At 38.9% G+C, this 19,658-nt stretch overlaps 1 non-coding gene and 1 pseudogene across 1 annotated transcript; one reads left to right on the forward strand and one right to left on the reverse strand.

The window, feature by feature from the left end:
- Window positions 1-9,278: 9,278 nt before the first annotated feature.
- On the reverse strand, window positions 9,279-10,832 carry LOC148576449 (uncharacterized; annotated as a pseudogene).
- A 3,008-nt stretch (window positions 10,833-13,840) lies between these two features.
- Window positions 13,841-13,947, forward strand: LOC148576450 (small nucleolar RNA R71). Its single transcript, XR_015904503.1, has one exon. It is a non-coding gene; the product is annotated as a small nucleolar RNA R71 (small nucleolar RNA).
- The last annotated feature ends 5,711 nt before the right edge of the window (window positions 13,948-19,658 follow it).

A 19,658-nucleotide genomic window follows, 5' to 3' on the forward strand; every position in this document is an offset into this window, starting at 1 on the left:
TGTGAGTTCTATTCCTTTGAGACTTTAAGTTATAGAGCGATTATGACTTGCAGGAATATTTCATTACCGTAAAAGCTTTTCGGAGATTGTACGACAAAGTTATATGCAAAACTTGAAGAGGTGGTTCCAATTTTTGGAGGATCGGTTCTAAATCCCCATTATCTGGGCACAATTAGAGCTTCAAGCTCAACACCTGTGGGTTTAGCTCCTACACCATTGGTGGCATCAACTTCTTTCGCCGCAAATTTCAATTATAAAGTGGACCATGCATATGACATAGGAGATAATTGCACATTTTGTGAGCCTACGCTTACAATATCATCACCTATTAGAGTGGCTGGAGATTCCATGGATGTTAGGAAGGCAGATTCAAGCGAAGAAGCGCTTGGTGATCACGATGACAATGAGGAGCCTCCTACAATTGGTGTTGCTAGTAATAAGGACAGTGGTACTATTCCGGTCAGATCCGCCAGCGGTCCGTCTGAACGTTCAGCCACACAACAATACCCTCTTCACTTGTCAACCTTCAATCTTGATGTTATGGCTGAGTAGGGATTTCCAAACTTAGGCTATAGGATTGGCCAAGCTGAGGCATCTGGGCTCCTTCATCGACTTATGCTCGATGCCCCTATGGTAATTTTTGACTCTCCATGGTTTTGATTTACATGTTAATCGTGGTATTATCACATGAAATAGGTTTACTTTTTTTAACCTTATAAAATTAGCATATTTGCCATGAATTATGCATGATACTTTACCATATAAGTCGTGGTATTTCTATATGTTTTATTCCAAAAAATTGTAGAGAAACCACAATTTATATTAAAGATGGGAGAACAAAATTATAGTACATTCATTTTTAGGATTATCTAGTAATATTGATCTTCAACTAGTTTAAATAAGTAAATTATCCATATATAATAGGAATATGAGACAGCTTTGGTGTCCAATTTTTTTTCTAAAATACCCTTTATTATATATAACTTATAAACTTTTTTTTCTATTATATCAAAGACTTGAACCGAAAATCTTTTTTTAGGCTATAAACAACTCACTATCTCAATTAATTTCATTTTTATTATTTTTACATCTATTTAATAAATAAAAGAGTAAATCAAGAGGTACTTGAGTTTCTATTGATACACTAGTTATTACAAATGAAAAAGTGTAGTAGAAAAATAAAAAAGAAAAAAAATATATAAAAAATATTATTAGATAAAATTAAATTGCACAAATATGTATAGATAATTAATTTTTTCTTTTTATCCATATTTTTATTTGCAATAAGATAGTTATTTTGAGAAGCTAGACTTCTTAGCATGGTAAATCAAAATAGGCCTTCTTAGCATAGTAAATAAAAATAGGCCAATTCAATTTACAGAATAGTAAAAAATATTTATTAAGAATTTATAACAAACTTCACACAATCAATAAATAACTTGATTAAAAAAATTTAATATTATTCATAACTGGTTGAAAAAAATTGTATAATAGCCCAATTCATAATCTTATAATTTATTAACTTTTCCTTAAGTGATGATAATTTTATCCTAAAAAGTTAAAGTCCAATCATGTCATATATGCAAAATCCAATTTTGGTGTCTTCACCGCATATGCTCTAATCTTATCCGTAAAAATCAAATTCCTAAAATTCTATATTTAACTATAATCACTACCTATATATATTTAGTTAAGTCCTGCTAGAGAGCCAATGGACTATTTGTACAATATATACAATGAGCTATTGAGTTACAAAATGAACATTCTCCATAATAACCATCTGAGTACTAGGGATAATAAACATCTTCCCAAAAACTTAAACTGATTTTGGAGTTCACCCAAGATCGAACTCTTGACCTTTCAGATCCAGAGCTCTAATACCATGTCATGATACCACTCATCCCAAAAGTTTCAGCTGATGGCAAAAGGTAATACTAATAGTTATATCTCTAATACTCCATAATCCTCCATTGTACACATTGTACAAATATTCCATTGGCTCCTCATACTTTCCCATTTAGTTATGATCAACTATTCTAAATCACTACTGTCACTAACAAATCCAATTTAAAAATTCTAGTTAACAATTCTAAATTACTAAAAATTCTAACATTTCAAATCTAACATGAAGAAAAAAAATTTGGGTAGTCACCTCCTCATTGATGTTACCAGCAATACGAGCAATTTCATTTAGTCTATAGAATTCAATTCGGATCGTCCTCTATGATCGCAGTTTTGAACTTGATCGCTTTCTGCCCTTTGGATTCTCTCTCATAGTTAGTAAATCGAATTAGAATAATTTGATTTACTCTTTATCTCTCTCTCTTATAATTCGATATTGCCTATTTCGATTTACCATGAAACGAAGCACTCTCTCTCCTTTTTTAGTAAATCGAATTAGGTTAGTTCGATTTACCTAGATTTTTACATTTGTGCACAAATTGAATTGGGCATATTTGATTTATGTGTATATGCTTAAATTAAGTTTATCTGATTTGATTTATATAGATTTATTTAGGACAGGCGTGTAACTAATTTTTATTTAGAACATTTGCATAATTTTAGCTTCCAATCAATTTATTAACGTAAATTACCCAATTTTTAATACATGAAGAAATTACAACTGAATAAAATTTTTATTTTGATCTGTCATTTTTATTTTGTGTGTGTGAATCACTTAAATCCTAAGGTTGCGTTTGGAGGAGAGACTGAGACTAAAAGACAAATACTGGGAGATAGAGACTGAGAGACTGTGACTAAATTAAGTTTCTGTATTGTGTTTGGTGTAAAAAGTATAGGACCGAGTTATGTCTCAGTATCCTGTTTGATTTAAGATAAATACAGAGACTGAAATAAACAAAATTACTTAAATAACCCATTTTTCTTTCCCCTTCTCCTTCTCAAATTTCTTTTTCTGTTACACTGCCTTGTAACGACCCAAGTTTCGGTAGTTCAAATCACTACCAGTCATCAGGTGTTTGATGGAGGCCAAAAGTAGGTTTGGAATTTTTCTCAAAATAGAATTGGTGTTGCAAGTATAGTCCAAACCCAACAATTGACCAACATCAAAGTTTAAAAATCAAAGATATCACAATTAACACAAATTAACTGGGAGTTTTGAAGTCCCGGGTCATTTTCCTATGAATTTTAATGAAGTGTACAATTATTGGCTATGAGAGAATAGGGGTTAAGGTAGCAATTGACAAGAAAATAAAAGGCAAGAAAGTAAATGAGCTTGCAAGGAATTAAATGAAAGCAATTAAAGCAATAAAAAAAGGAAATTCAAATGCTAAAAAGACCCTCTTGGCAATGATTGAGGGTTAAGGTTATCTATCATAGCCATTGACCACAAGTATGGTAATTGTGAAGAATTAATCCCAATTAGTTAACCCTAACATCGAGGATAAGTCAAAAGGGGATAATTGATCTCAATCCACAAGTTCTATCCAACTTATTAATTAACTTAGTGAAAGACTAGCGTTAGTGGAAACCAAACCAACTAACAATCCTAATCACAATTAGTCTTGGACATCAATGACTCAAGGTCGCCTAAGTCTTCAATCACAAGACAAGAGTGCTAAAATCTACTCAAAAATCCAACCAAGAATTTTATCAAACACTTGGAAGGCATAAAAGGAAAGTATGGTAAAATAGTAAGAAATATAAAATCTACAACTACCCAAATGCAATAAAGTAACAACTAACAATTAAAGAAAGCAATAATGACATGAAAACATAAATTGCATTAAATAAAATCAAAACTAAATAAGAGTCATGAACCTAAAGGCAACAAAATAAAGGAAATTGCAAGTAAAACTAAAGGAACAAAGATACAAGAACAATAAAGTGCAAGGAAAAGTAAATCAAGACAAGAAGTAAACCTAAATCTAACCTAATTCTAGAGAAAAGAGAGAGCTTCTCTCTCTAGAATATGACCTACAACATGTTTCTATTCCACCCTAATTGCTCTCCCCTTGTTTCTCTTGAATTAGGCTTGAAATAGCTTCAAAAATAAGTCGGATTGGGCTCTGGAAGCCTAGAATTTGCCCCCAGTGTTTTGCATTAAATGAAGTCACGTGCCAGGACTTGTGCGTACGCACAGGTGTGTGCGTACGCACACTTGCTAATTTTCTTCTCGTGCGTACGCATGCATAACTGTGCGTACGCACACTTGCTGAAGAGCTCCAAACTCTATTTTTTCAATGAATCCTCCACTTTTGCATGCTTTCTCCTCTCTTCTTCAATCCATACTTTGCCTTGGAAACTTGAAATTACTCAACAAATACATCAAGGCATCGAATGAGATTAAAGTGAATGAAATTTAGCAATTATAAGGCCTAAAAAGCATGTTTAAGCACAAATTAGGAGGAAATCATGAAATTATGCCATTTCAATGAATAAATGCAAGAAAAGGCAATGAAATCCACTAAATTAAAGCAAATAAATACCATGAAATGTGGATTCATCACATTTCCACCTTAAACAATAGCATGTCCTCATGCTATACCAAAGATGGATACAAGAAAGGGATACCAATATTTATTCAATGCAAGTAAACTATCTAAATCATGCAACTACTTAGTCAAAATAAGTCAATTTCCAAGAATACATATATGAACATAGGGCTAAAGCAATCACAATCAAATCAACAATTGAATTGAGTTATTGAAAATAATTATAAACTTGCAAGATAAGAGATAAAATAGGTGAAAACATAGAATTGAGCAATCAAACCCTCACCGAATGTGTATATACTCTAGTCACTCAAGTGTTTAGGGTCAATTCACTCAATTCTCCTCTAATCATGCTTTCTAAGATTTGTTTTTTATCTAACAATTAATAATTATTCAATGCATGCATACAAATATCATGAGGACTTTCAAAGGTTGTAATCGGGCTAGGATCAAGGTAAGATTGTATTTGGTCAAGTAGACTAAAATTTGAATCTTTGATTAACTTAAACTTCCTAACTAACTTATGACAACCTATTTAATTCTAATGCAAAACTAGCTACCCATTATTCACTTTTTCACACACTCATACATTCTTTTCAATTCACAACCTATATGCATTATTCTTATTACTTTCCTTTGGGGTTAACATTTGTACCCTTTTTATTGCTTTCTTTTTCTCTTTTTCTTTTTTTTTTAATTTTCTTTCTTTTTTTTCAAGATAAAATATATACAAAAGTATCAATGCATATGGTTTAAACATTTAATGCATGAGTATATATCCAATTCCCAAGATCTTCAACAAAAACACACTTTTATCTCATCCCATATTCTCAAACTTTCCCATACTTAAATGATGCACACTCTCACCAGACTAAGCTAATCAAAGATCCAAATAAGTACATTTATTGATTTTCACTTAGGGGTAGTGATGTGCTAAAATTAAGAACAAATGGGGATTAACATAGGCTCATCAGTGTCACTTCTCAGTAACCCTAGAACTTTCTAGACTCTTTAATATTTAATACATATGAGTCTTTCGTACTAACAGAATCGTGTATGTTAGCTTATATTTATCATATTCTTTTCTTTAATAAACCCGCTAGTAACAACCAAAAACATTATCAGAGATATACAATATAAAATAAATACTAAACTAACAGCAAAATCAAATAACGACGAGATTACAGAAAAGCTTTCATGCATATATACATCCCAAATTAGTTCATACAAACTCGACATACTTAGATATATATTCATATAGACATATATACAACTGACAACTTTCCAGATACTTGGTTCATGTAGATCCTAGGCTGGTACCTGGGTTAACAAAAGAAAATATTAAGTCTTATCCCTAAAAAATGCTACAAAAGTGATGCACGGAAACTTGTCTCTCAACAATTTTCCTTCGACAAGTATACCGAATTGTCGTCAAGTAAAAACTCATAATAGAGTGAGGTCGAATCCCACAGGGATTGATTGGTCAAGCAACTTTAATTAGAGGAATGTTCTAGTTGAGCGAAGTAGAATTTGGTGTGAGAGTTGCAGGAAATTAAATGGCGGAAAAGTAAATAGCAGAAAATGTAAATGCTGGAAGTAAAGAGCTGAAAATAAATGGCGGAAAGTAAATTGCAGGATTGTAAATGGGAATGGGGAAGATGCTCATAAAAGTAAATTGCAGAAATTAAAAAGAATGGGTAAGATCAGAATGGGAAATTCATTGGGTTTAGGAGATGTTGCATTCTCCGGATCAAGTTCATTTTCATCTCTTCCTCAATCAATGCGTTCATTGATCTCCTTGGCAATCTTAAGTGATCGAATTACAATTCCTTGTAATTCAATCTCTCAAATCTTGATCAATAGCCAATTTCTTGGTCAATTGCTCATGAGAAGAGATGAAGTATGGTCACTAATTATACCACATGCATTCCCAAATCAAGTGTTGGTAGGATTATAGTCACCATATCCTTCCAACCCCAATTTGGTCTAACATGAGAAAGTATTTCTAGCATGATCTCTTCATTCCTCTTCCAAGGTTCAGAAGAGATCCAAGTATGAATAGCTTCTTTTCCAAGATAACTACCCAATTGGATGAAGATTGAAAGCTTTCTAGTAAAATCAAGAGAAAAGATAGAAGAAGAATAATGAAAACTAATATTGATCCATCAAATTACAACAGAGCTCCCTAACCCAATGAAGGGGGTTTAGTTGTTCATAGCTCTGGAAATGGAAAACGAAGATGGAAGATACATTCTGAAAAGTAAACTAGAAGTGCAAAGAAAGTAAAATTATACAGAGAGTAGTTCTCCAATTTCCAACTCCCCCAAAAGCTCCTCTCTAATTCAAAACTACCCCTATATATACTACTCTTCTGATCTTCTAGTTGATTCTTCAAGTCTTGGATATGGGCCTTTGGATCTTGAGTTTGAAGCAGTTATCTTCTGCAGTGGGCTTAGCTTTACTTGTAGAGAGAAAGTGTGAAGTAGGCAGGGTGTTTAGCTCAGGACGTTAGTGGCGTTAACGTTAAGTGAGAGTGTGGGTTTGAGAACGTTAGTGACAATCACATTTTTTACTAACGTTCCTAACCCAGAGATGATCCACGTTAACTTCAACGTTAGTAGCATCGACGTGACCACTAACGTTGCCTCTTGGTCCTTCGCACATGTTATTGGGACTCACCTTTTCCAATAACGTTGAGAGTCCTCCCTTCCCCCTACGTTAGAGTTCACGTTAACTTAGTTAACGTGGCTCTTAACGTAGGCTTGCCAATTCTTCGAGAACGTTAGTGACACTTACCTTTGTCACTAACATTCCAAGGTGCCCCTACTTCCCACGTTAAAGTCCACGTTAACTAAGTTAACGTGGCTTCTAACATGGTAATGATAGCCATCTCCAACGTTAGTGACAAAGGTGAGTGTCACTAACGTTGGCTCATCATCCTATCCTCCATGTTAGCTTCCACGTTAACTAAAGTTAACGTGGGAGTTAACGTGGCTCATAGTGGCTCATTGTGGCTCATTCCAATGTTAGTGACAAAGGTGAGTGTCACTAACGTTGGTGATTGTTTGCTTTCTCTACGTTAGCTTCCATGTTAACTAAGTTAACGTGGGAGTTAACGTAGCTCAAGGTGGCTTAGTCCAACGTTAGTGACAATGGTGAGCGTCACTAACATTGGCCACTCTTTTGCTTCCCAACGTTAGAGTCCACGTTAACTAAGTTAACGTGGAAGCTAACGTGGCCAATATGAGCTTGGTCCAACGTTAGTGACAAAGGTGAGTGTCACTAACGTTGGCTCCACTTTCTTTCTTTCATGTTAGAGTTCACGTTAACTTAGTTAACATGACTCTTAACGTGGGCTATGATGGCTTCGAGGACGTTATTGGCGATTACTTTTCTCATTAATGTTGCAAGCTAGCTCCCATTCCACGTTAGTGGTCACGTTAGTTAGACTAACGTGGCTACTAATGTGGTTCTTTCTTGCTTCCTTTGTCCTGAAATCAAGCAATAAAGTGCATCAAAGTTCTAATCCACATCATAAGACATGCATCATCTAATTTGTCATATAATTCATGCATAATTCTCATGAAATCATGTAAAGTGCATCATGTTTGCTTGAATTAAGATGTAAGTGAAATTCTACCCAAAACTTACTTATTTCCTAAGAAAATGCATGAAACTACCCTAAAACAGTAAAAAAAAGGTCAGTGAAACTGGCCAAAATGCCCCGGCATCACAACACCAAACTTAAAGCTTGCTTGTCCCTAAGCAAGTACTGGAACAAGAGAATGATGAATGAAATGCCAAGAGAAATGAGTCATTATTGTGGAAGTTATGTCCTTGGTTTTATGGTGGTTTCATGCATAGCAACTTAGGTTCATTCCTTCACTGGCTTTCAGACCTTTATCATGTCATGGAATACTCACTTGACTGCACCCTATGAGACTCTTATTCATTGATCCTTTTTGTCATTTCAAGACTTATTTGTGTTCTCAGACTAGGTGCTCTGTAAGGGGGCGACTCTTTAAGATAAGCTTTCAGCCAGCACTCCCGAACCAGTTGGTTCAAGGTGCTAGGTGTTAAGACACCCCTAAGGACTTACTCCCTCAAGTCTCTTTCCCCCATACATACACACCATAGGCACATGGTTTGTTATTTTCTTTCCTTGAGGTCTTGGTGTCCAGCACCTCTTTGGGTTACTAAATGTTCTGTAGCAAGGTTGCTCTTGATAGTGGATTTTCAGTTGATAATCCCGGGTTAGTTAACCTAAGTTACCAAGTGATGAAGCACTCCTAAGAACTTATTCATCCAAGTAGATCCTTGGTACAAGAGCACCACAGACACATCCCTCAAGTTTCAAGCCCTTGGTGCCTAGCCTTATTTTTTTATTAACTTTTCTTTCTTTTTCAACTCTTATTGTTCTTTTCCTTTTTCTTATTAGGATCTTGTTATTCAGCTAGTCTCATGGGGTGTGTTTCAAGCACATGATTCAGGATAGATAGTTGCCTTCCCACCTTATTGGTGAACCAACTTAGCTAATCTATTACCACACCACAGAATTAGGAACTTACTCCACAATATGGATTCCACTCTGGTCTTTGATAACACACATTCTCTTTTTATTTGATTCAAAAGGAGACAAGCATACAAGTAAGCAAGGTGAAGATGCAACAGTGACATTCAGACTAGCAAGCATAGACCTAAGCAATGAAAAACTTAAAGGCATAATTCAAAATCCTAACTACCATGGAACATGTTCTATTTCATATATGATTTTCCTTATTAAAGCTTGAAAAATATGGATTAAAGAGGGAACTCCACCACCTTTTAATCATGGGGTTGCCCATGCTCTTCCTCTTGCTGGTCCTCTTTGTGTTTTTCTTGAGTGCTTGCACTCCCGCTTCCCTTGCTTTTTCCAATCAACTTCTTTCAGAAGCCAGCATCTTCCATCTTCTTCTTCAATATTTCCTTCTGCTGTTTCACCTTCCTTTCCTCTTGTTCTGTAAAATCTTTTTGGACCTCATCATACTTAGGGATTGCAGAGTGTAGATTATGCAGATGACTAGACATGTAGTTCAACTTGGCTTGAGTGTTTATGTTGAACTCCTCCCTATGTAGTTGCCGTCCTTTATTAAGTACACTGAATTCATTGAACACCTTCGTTTGAGCTAGCTAACGTTGGTTGAGTTCTTGAAGGCATTTGTCTTGACGCTCTTACCTTTCAGTCACCTGATTGATGGCTTGAGTGAGCTGGGAGTAGTGTTCCATTTGCTGTTTTTGCCATTCTCCTTGTTGATTCATCCAATTAGAAAGGAGTTCTTCTTAACGATCCATCCTTTGAGCTTGAATGTGCAGTTGTTGTTCTTGTTCCTCCATATAACTCCTTGCTAGCTCCTCAATGGCTCCATGAATGTTATTCATGTTTATGTTGGTTGGGTCATAATATTCTCTTTGTTGGTGTTCTTCCTGATGAGACTCTTCTTGGTGAGATCCTCCTTTTGGTTTTGGCTTTCCTATGTGAGGTCTTCTTTGTTGTTGGGCTGGTGTCACATAAGTTAGACGCTGAAACGTAATTAGCCTCCCAGGATTTAACCAATCTGGGTTGCTATCTTCGAAGACAACCTTGGCCTTCGTGCACAGTCTGAGGATGGTGCTGGGGTACCAAAGCCTGGCACCCGAATCAATCTTCTTAGCTGACTCTTGAATTTCCTCAGCTATAAGTTCGTGCACATTGATATCTCCACCTTGTACTAAGTAATGTACCATAGTAGCTCGAGTGACGTTGACCTCAGAATTGTTCGCTGCTGGGAGGATAGATCTCCTCACGAGTTCAAACCATCCCTTGGCTTCAGGGCTGAGGTCTCCTCTCTAGATGAACCTGGGTCTCTTATCCGCATACCTTTCCCAGTCAGCTCCTATAACACATATGTCATTCACAATTTGTTCGAGTTCATCATTGTCAGGGCTCTTACTTACTCTTGCTTGATAACCAAGCTCATCAAAATGTGGTGATTTCAACTGAAGAGTCCTTGTTATAGCATTGGGGCTAAAGTCCACCTCTCTTCCTCTTACGTAACTTTTGAAGGTGGGGGCCTTGGTTTTGTCTTCTCTGACCACATTTGCATAGAACTCTTTGATGAGGTTTGCATTTATCTTTCCCTCTGGGTTCGTCAGCCTTTGCCAACCCCTTTGTTCAATCTTCTCTCGAATCTGTGGGCACTCATCCTCATCAATTTGGAATGTTAACTCAGGCAGTATCTTCTTGAGCTTTATCCGTTCAAATTCGAGTTCATGGAATGCAGTTTTGAATCTCTTCTCATCGAAAAGAATGCTCTCCACTGGTTCCTTCCTCTTTTGCCTCTTGGAGCTTGATGATGCCATGAGTCTGGGTTGATGTGTGAAAAGGATGGAAGGTACGGATAGATGAGGAATTCGGTTGGTTAGGACAAGGTGTGATGAAGGGGTTTGGATGCCGAAGGTGTGTAGTGTGAGGAATGGGAATTGGAATGTGAAGGTGGGGTACGGAACAAGGATCACTTATATAGAGAGGTGGTGTGTGAATGAAAGGTTTGGATTGATGGAGTGGTTGTGTGATGAACGGATGGGGTTTTTGCATAGGATGAGCACAAGGATCCTCATCTTTATGAAGGAGATTGGTTCGGTCTCCAAGGGTCTCATTCTTTCAATTTTTGCATGGCAACATTTCCCAATGCATTCCCCCTTGAGACACGTGTGAAATACTCCCCTTTTGTGGTGGCCGAATCTTCCTTTCAATTGTCCATCAATTTTCCTACAAAACAAGAAAAAGTGTAATTATTAATTGTGTGGATAGTGGCGGCAAAATAAAAATGGGAACAACTACCACCCTTTTTTTTAGTTTTTGTTTATAACTAACTAAGTAGTATTCATGAATGCCAACCAACTGATTAACTGAATGTGTCCGTGTATGCAACATTGGTGACACCATGGGTGACACCAAACTTAGTTTGTGGCCATGTGATGTAAGATTTTTTTTTTGTTCAAGGCTCTAAGAGTAACATCACAATTATGCTCTCTTAGTATGCCTTGAACACCAAACTTGTTCTTTACTATATGCTGCATAAAAGGATTCATTCAAGTGTATGTCAGGGTTGGTTTGGAATTCATGAACCTTGCATTATTAACTCTTCTAAAAGCATGTAAAACATGGGTTGCCTCCCATGAAGCGCTTCTTTAGCGTCACTAGCTTGACGTTTTTCCTTTGTCAGGGTGGCTGGTAGTGCTTCAAGTCCTCCCCCCTTGCAGTAAATCTATCTCCATTGGCTTCATCAAGGATTTTCACATGTTCTAGGGAGAGAACTCTGTTGATGGTAAAAACCTTAGGTAGCTGAGATGGGATGGTGGGGAGATCGGGGAGAATAGCTGGGAAGTACGCTGAGATTACTTTATCCCCTAGAGAGAAGTCCTCTGTAGGGATCTTCTTGTTCCTCCACCTCCTTGGTACCTTCTTCTTTGTTCCTTTTGATGTTGCCTTGCTCTTTGTGACCTCCTCTTCCAAATCGGTTTTGTTGCTGGTCTCATATAGCTCTGGTGGTTTAGGTTTCTCCTGATTTTCTTTGAGCTGTGACAGCTGCTGATTGCCTTGTTCCTCAACTAAGGGGATTCCCAGATGTGCTGATTGTGCTTCAGTGCCTGTTTCTTCCTTCAGTATCTCACTGTGATCTTTGCTTGGTTCTTTGTTCTCTTGATCTGTTTTTTGTGAGGGCTTGAAAACATTGAAAGTAAGTTGTTCATCATGAATCCTCAAAATTAGCTCCCCTCGCTCCACATCTATAAGTACTCTGGCTGTAGCTAGGAATGGTCTTCCCAATATGATTGGGTGGAGGTGACTCTATTCCATGTCCAAGATGACAAAGTCTGTGGGCAGGAAGTATTTTCCAACCTTCACCAGCACATTTTCAACCACTCCTACTGCTTGTTTTTGAGTTTTATCAGCCAGCCTGATAACTACATCTGTGGGTATTATCTCATTGATCTGTAGCTTCTTCATAAGTGATAAAGGCATTAAGTTGATGCTTGCTCCCAGATCGCAAAGTCCTTTATCAAACATTATTTCTCCTATGGCACAGGGGATGTGAAAACTCCCGGGGTCATTCCTTTTCGTAGGCAGCTCTGGTTGAATGAGAGCACTGCACTCCTTGTTCATCACTATGGTTTGTCCTCCCTTGAGTGAGCTTTTCCTGGTCAGCAGCTCCTTCATATACTTAATGTATGAGGGCATTTGTTGGAGGGCCTTGATGAATGGTATGTTTACATGGAGAGATGCAAACATGTCAATAAACCTCGAGTATAGTCTCTTCTCTACACAGCCATTTAGTAATTGGGGAAAGGGTGCATATAGTCTCAGCAGCTCCTTCTGTGTCAGCTCCTTCTGTGTAATTGTGGTTTCTTGATGATTCTCCCCCTGCTTTCCTGCTGAAGTATCTTCAGGTTGTTCTAATGGGTTGTTCAGCTCTTCCTTAGTCTCCTTATTACTTATAGTAACCATCTTGCAATCTTCCCATCTGACCTTCTTTGCTTCACCTCTCGGATTTTTCTCTGTGTTACTTAGGAAGCTATCAGTAGGTTTGGGAATCTTCTCAGATAAGTATCCCACTTGAAATTCCAGCCTCTTGATGGTGTCTCCCTAGTTCTTGATACTGGCTCGCACCTCCTCTTTAAACACCTTGTTATCTTGAATCTCTTTGCATATGCCCTCAAGTAGAGTCTCAATTCTGGAGAGTCTATCTTCAGATGATGGTGGGTTGGGATTGGAGAGATGAGAAGGGTTGTTTTGGTTTTGGTATGGATATTAAGAGGTGTTGTTAGGGTGATGTTAATATGATCTTTGTGTGGAATGTTGGTGAGCCGCATGGTTGTTGGGGTTGTGACGTCTCTGATCTTGGCTTTGATCTTGTTGATTTTCCCACCCAAAGTTTGGGTGATTCCTCCAACCAGGGTTGTAGGTCTTGGAGTATGGATCATGGGTCTGCCTGGGTGAGTTTCCAATGTAGTTGGCTTGTTCTTGCTCATCCTCTGCTTCTGCATTCACTCTCTCTTGGGTTGTTGATAAGGTGGTGATTGCTGCTACTTGGTTCCTCTTCATCTTCTTGGTAAGGTCAGCTAATTGCTTGGTAATGAGCTTGTTTTGGGCTAGCAGTGCATCTACATTGTTTAGCTCCATCACTCCTCTAGTGTTGCCTTTTTCGGAGGCATAGAAGTAGTCATTCTCTGCTACAGTCTCAATAACATCTATGGCCTCCTCAATAGTCTTCTTCTTGTTCAGAGATCCCTCGGATGAGTGGTCTACTGCCTTCTTTGATTCATAGGAAAGGCCTTCGTAGAAAATGTTCAGTTGCACCCATTCATTGAACATATCTGGTGGACACCTTCTTGTCAAGTCCTTAAACCTCTCCCATGCTTCATATAAGGTCTCACCATCTTGCTGCCTGAAGGTTTGCACCTCAGCTCTCAGCCTGTTGATCCGTTGAGGAGGATAGAACTTTGCCAAGAATTTGTTCACCACATCTTCCCAGGTTGCTAAACTCTCTTTTGGGAAGGATTCCAGCCATTTAGATGCCTTGTCCTTGAGTGAGAAAGGGAACAGAAGTAATCTATAGGTGTCAGGATGAACACCATTAGACTTCACAGTATCACATATCCTCAGGAAGGTGGTTAGATGTTGATTGGGGTCTTCTTGGACGCCTCCTCCGAATGAACAGTTGTTCTGAACAAGGGTGATGAGCTGTGATTTTAGTTCAAAATTGTTGGCATGTATGGTTGGCTTTTGGATGCTACTCCCATAATTTCCTGGGTTTGGATTGATGTAAGAGCCTAAAACTCTTCTCTCTTGCCCAGCATGATTTGCTAGACCTTCTCTGCCATGGTTGTGAGCCTCTTCTTCATGATGGTTCTCCATATTCTCCTCCATGTCTGGTTCAAAGTACTCTTCCTCTTCCTTAGCACCCACTACTCTTTTTCCTCTTGCTTCCCTCCTTAATCTAAGGAAGGTCCTCTCAGGTTCAGAATCAAAAGAAGTTGAAGCCCCGCTTCTTCTCCCTGTCATACAACCAACAAGGCACAAGCAAGAAAATAGATGCAGAAACTATTCTTGTTAGAAATGCTGTTAGTATGAGTGATGCAATATATCAAACAGTTAGTGGGTTAGTGGACTGAATTGTAAACAACTAAGAAAATGGGTAGGGGAAAGGGAAGAAAATAACTAAAACTGAAAGTAAATTACTCAAACAGAAATTTAAATCAAACAAAAGAAAAATGCTCAATATAGTTATCCTCCAATCTAATCATTGTTGATACAAAATCAATCCCCGGCAACGGCGCCATAAACTTGATGCACGGAAACTTGTCTCTCAACAATTTTCCTTTGGCAAGTATACCGAATTGTCATCAAGTAAAAACTCACAATAGAGTGAGGTCGAATCCCACAGGGATTGATTGGTCAAGCAACTTTAATTAGAGGAATGTTCTAGTTGAGCGAAGCAGAATTTGGTGTGAGAGTTGCAGGAAATTAAATGGCGGAAAAGTAAATAGCATAAAATGTAAATGCTGGAAGTAAAGAGCTGAAAATAAATGGCGGAAAGTAAATTGCAGGATTGTAAATGGGAATGGGGAAGATGCTCATAAAAGTAAATTACAGAAATTAAAAAGAATGGGTAAGATCAGAATGGGAAATTCATTGGGTTTAGGAGATGTTGCATTCTCCGGATCAAGTTCATTTTCATCTCTTCCTCAATTAATGCGTTCATTGATCTCCTTGGCAATCTTAAGTGATCGAATTACAATTCCTTGTAATTCAATCTCTCAAATCTTGATCAATAGCCAATTCCTTGGTCAATTGCTCATGAGAAGAGATGAAGTATGGTCACTGATTATACCACATGCATTCCCAAATCAAGTGTTGGTAGGATTATAGTCACTATATCCTTCCAACCCCAATTTGGTCCAACATGAGAAAGTATTTCTAGCATGATCTCTTCATTCCTCTTCCAAGGTTCAGAAGAGATCCGAGTATGAATAGCTTCTTTTCCAAGATAACTACCCAATTGGATGAAGATTGAAAGCTTTCTAGTAAAATCAAGAGAAAAGAAGAAGAAGAATAATAAAAACTAATATTGATCCATCAAATTACAACAGAGCTCCCTAACCCAATGAAGGGGGTTTAGTTGTTCATAGCTCTAGAAATGGAAAACGAAGATGGAAGATACATTATGAAAAGTAAACTAGAAGTGCAGAGAAAGTAAAATTATACAGAGAGTAGTTCTCCAATTTCCAGCTCCCCTAAAAGCTCCTCTCTAATTCAAAACTACCCCTATATATACTACTCTTCTGATCTTCTAGTTGATTCTTCAAGTCTTGGATATGGGCCTTTGGATCTTGAGTTTGAAGCAGTTATCTTCTGCAGTAGGCTTAGCTTTACATGCAAAGAGAAAGTGTGAAGTAGGCAGGGTGTTTAGCTCAGGACGTTAGTGGCGTTAACGTTAAGTGAGAGTGTGGGTTCGAGAACGTTAGTGACAATCACCTTTTTCACTAACGTTCCTAACCCAGAGATGATCCACGTTAACTTCAACGTTAGTAGCATCGACGTGACTACTAACGTTGCCTCTTGGTCCTTCGCACACGTTATTGGGACTCACCTTTTCCAATAACGTTGAGAGTCCTCCCTTCCCCCTACGTTAGAGTTCACGTTAACTTAGTTAACGTGGCTCTTAACGTAGGCTTGCCAATTCTTCGAGAATGTTAGTGACACTTACCTTTGTCACTAACGTTCCAAGGTGCCCCTACTTCCCACGTTAAAGTCTACGTTAACTAAGTTAACGTGACTTCTAACGTGATAATGATAGCCATCTCCAACCTTAGTGACAAAGGTGAGTGTCACTAACGTTGGCTCATCATCCTATCCTCCACGTTAGCTTCCACGTTAACTAAGTTAACATGGGAATTAACGTGGCTCATAGTGGCTCATTGTGGCTCATTCCAACGTTAGTGACAAAGGTGAGTGTCACTAACGTTGGCGATTGTTTGCTTTCTCTACGTTAGCTTTCATGTTAACTAAGTTAACGTGGGAGTTAACGTAGCTCAAGGTGGCTTAGTCCAACATTAGTGACAATAGTGACTGTCACTAACGTTGGCCACTCTTTTGCTTCCCAATGTTAGAGTCCACGTTAACTAAGTTAATGTGGAAGCTAACGTGGCCAATATGAGCTTGGTCCAACGTTAGTAACAAAGGTGAGTGTCACTAACGTTGGCTCCACTTTCTTTCTTCCACATTAGAGTTCACGTTAACTTAGTTAACATGACTCTTAACGTGGGCTATGATGGCTTCGAAGACGTTATTGGTGATTACTTTTCTCATTAACGTTGCAAGCTAGCTCCCATTCCACGTTAGTGGTCACGTTAGTTAGACTAACGTGGCTGCTAACGTGGTTCTTTCTTGCTTCTTTTGTCCTGAAATCAAGCAATAAAGTGCATCAAAGTTCTAATCCACATCATGAGACATGCATCATCTAATTTGTCATATAATTCATGCATAATTCTCATGAAATCATGTAAAGTGCACCATGTTTGCTTGAATCAAGATGTAAGTGAAATTCTACCCAAAACTTGCTTATTTCCTAAGAAAATGCATGAAACTACCCTAAAACAGTAAAGAAAAGGTCAGTGAAACTGGCCAAAAAGCCCCGGCATAAAAAAGTAGTAAAAGAAACAGAGTCTAAGGAACAAAGACAATCTATCTTACAATCCTTCCACCGTGATGCACAAATTTGCTGGCATCATCTCAGGACTAGTCTTGAGCATCTCTCGCAGTATTTCCTGTAGGGTCCTAAAACACATACTCCTCTGGTACCTCTATGAATAGAACTCTAGTGGCGGCGACTAAATCAGGATCTTCCATCTGTGGGGGAAAGGAAAAAGAAAGGGGGTGTGAACCTATATGACTCCCAGTAAGGTGATATTGTAAACACACATCATTCTCGTCAAACTTAGAGTCATGGCTCTATCGTATTATTTTTTTTCATTTTGTGGTCACTCAACTTGCTTTTACTATTTCTTCTATCAGAAAAGAAAAAATTAACCATATTTGTATAAATTATTTTTTAGTATAAATAAGTTTATAACATGTGTTTTGAACTTTTAATTGACATTGTTATTTATTTTAGAATAATATATTTTTATATGACTAATAAATTTATTAAAAAAATTATAATATAATTATAACATAAATTTTAAATTTCAAATTTGTTCGGTAAGTCGGGTACCGGACGGATCGGGTTGGTATACTGGTTGGTGGTGAGGGGTCTCGTCTCGTCGTGAACTACTGGTCTGGTGTAGGCAGGGTCCCGAGCACTTCTTGTAGAGGGGGGGTGTCACCTGCAAAGACACTCCGACGCTCTAGTCAGTAATGTGCAGGCGAAAAAGGGGGGAGAGTGAGGTGTGACGTACCTTGGGGGAAAGGTAAAACCTTCCCCTTATATACTGTGTCAGAGGTGGGCCCTACAAGGGTAGGCCCACTTTTTCTGAGACGTTGTCCCACAGCTATAAGTGAGCTGTATGGGACGCGTGTCCGGGTCGGTTGCGGGGCGCCTCACCCTTAACCGTTCGGGTCGGGTGGCGTTCGGGTCGGACCGACCCGCGGAGGGTTTGGGCCAGGCCGTAACAGTGCCCCCACGCGCCAGTGATAGTCGTGGGATCTATTAGTGGCGTGTTATTTCATGTTCTATGCATCATCGTCAGGTCGGTCGCCCGTGGAAGGGACATGCCCCCTGCGCGCGTGTCTCTTGGTTGTTGAAGCAACCGTTCGTCGCTTCGTTCTTCGTGCTGAGCATTAAATGCTCATAATGGGTTGCAAAACCCCATGCGCAAATACTATTTTGCCCCCAAGTCTTTCGCGCTTCTTGAGTGACAGTTTTAAACAGTTTGCTTCAACCTTTTTCCCCTTTACACTCATATTTCTTCCATCTCCTTGTTATATCCCTCTTCTTCTTTCAAAAATCCCAGAGCGTTGTTGTAGTATCCTCGTGCATTTTCCCTTCATCCTTCTCAGTTTTCGCAACAAATTCAGGTAATCCTTGGACTTCTCTCTTTTCTGTTTCGTCGTTGTATGCTTGTTGTTTGTATTTGTTTTGTGTTCTTGCTGTTTTGTTTGGTTTTTGTTGCTAGATGACCTTTTAGTGCTAAGTAGATGTGTTAGGGGAGGGGTACCATTCCAGGGTAGGTCTTTAGGTAGCTTGCGTGATAGGTGTAGCTTTGGCCATGCTTGGGCTTAACTGTTGAATAAGATGGATATAGTTTCTGGGTTTTTTCCGGACTCCCGATCTCCTAGATTAATGGAGTGGTACCCCCACTGTAGGTATGCCTCGTGTCGTCTCCCGGGCTTCTATTTCCACCGCAAACTATGATCCCTACGCCTGGGTGACCTCCGATGTGAAGGACTCGCCAAACCAGATGGATCTGGCAGAGTTGACGGAGTTCCGGCAAGCCGGGTATCTGTGTGGGGGAACAGATGAGGAGGCCAATTACGAGACCTTCGTTCCTGCCCCCAACGAGCGATTGTATGAGATCAACTTCCGTTCTCCCCGGGTCGCCGACTAGATTTGATTTTACAAAGCCATGTTCACCCAGGTTGGCGTTCGCCTACCGTTTTCCGATTTTCAGATGTCGCTTCTTAATCGGATATCCGTGTCGCCGTCACAACTCCATCCGAATAGTTGGGCTTCTATCTGCTGTTTCAAGATGGTTTGTGAATATCTCGAGCTGCCGGCGTCAGTGGATGTCTTCCTCTTCTTTTTCAACCTTACCAACCCCTCCAAACAAGGAAAGGCAAGGAAAGGGTTCCTGTCCTTCCGGTCTGCCCAAGGCTGGAGGATATTTGGCTTGTTCGAGGACTCTTATCATGGGTTCAAGGACAAATTCTTCAAAGTTCGTCCCGTTAAAGATCGCCATCCCTTTTGGTTATCGTTAGAGGGGGAACGCCTCATCCCGACTTATTGGAGCTTCGGGGCGGGGTCTAATTCTTTCATTAAGGTGACCTACAAGGGAATGTCCCCTGTAAATAAAAGGGTTGCCGATGTGCTGTTTGCTCTTTTTGGGAAGAATCCCGTGAACCCCCACCTCCTTATGGGTGAACGGGAGTCCGCCAGGAATTATATTTGTGAGCTGTTCTGTCTTGTG

This window comes from Arachis ipaensis, chromosome B1, assembly GCF_059453495.1.
Source record: "Arachis ipaensis isolate K30076 ecotype BB chromosome B1, ASM5945349v1, whole genome shotgun sequence".
Taxonomy (NCBI): domain Eukaryota; kingdom Viridiplantae; phylum Streptophyta; class Magnoliopsida; order Fabales; family Fabaceae; genus Arachis; species Arachis ipaensis.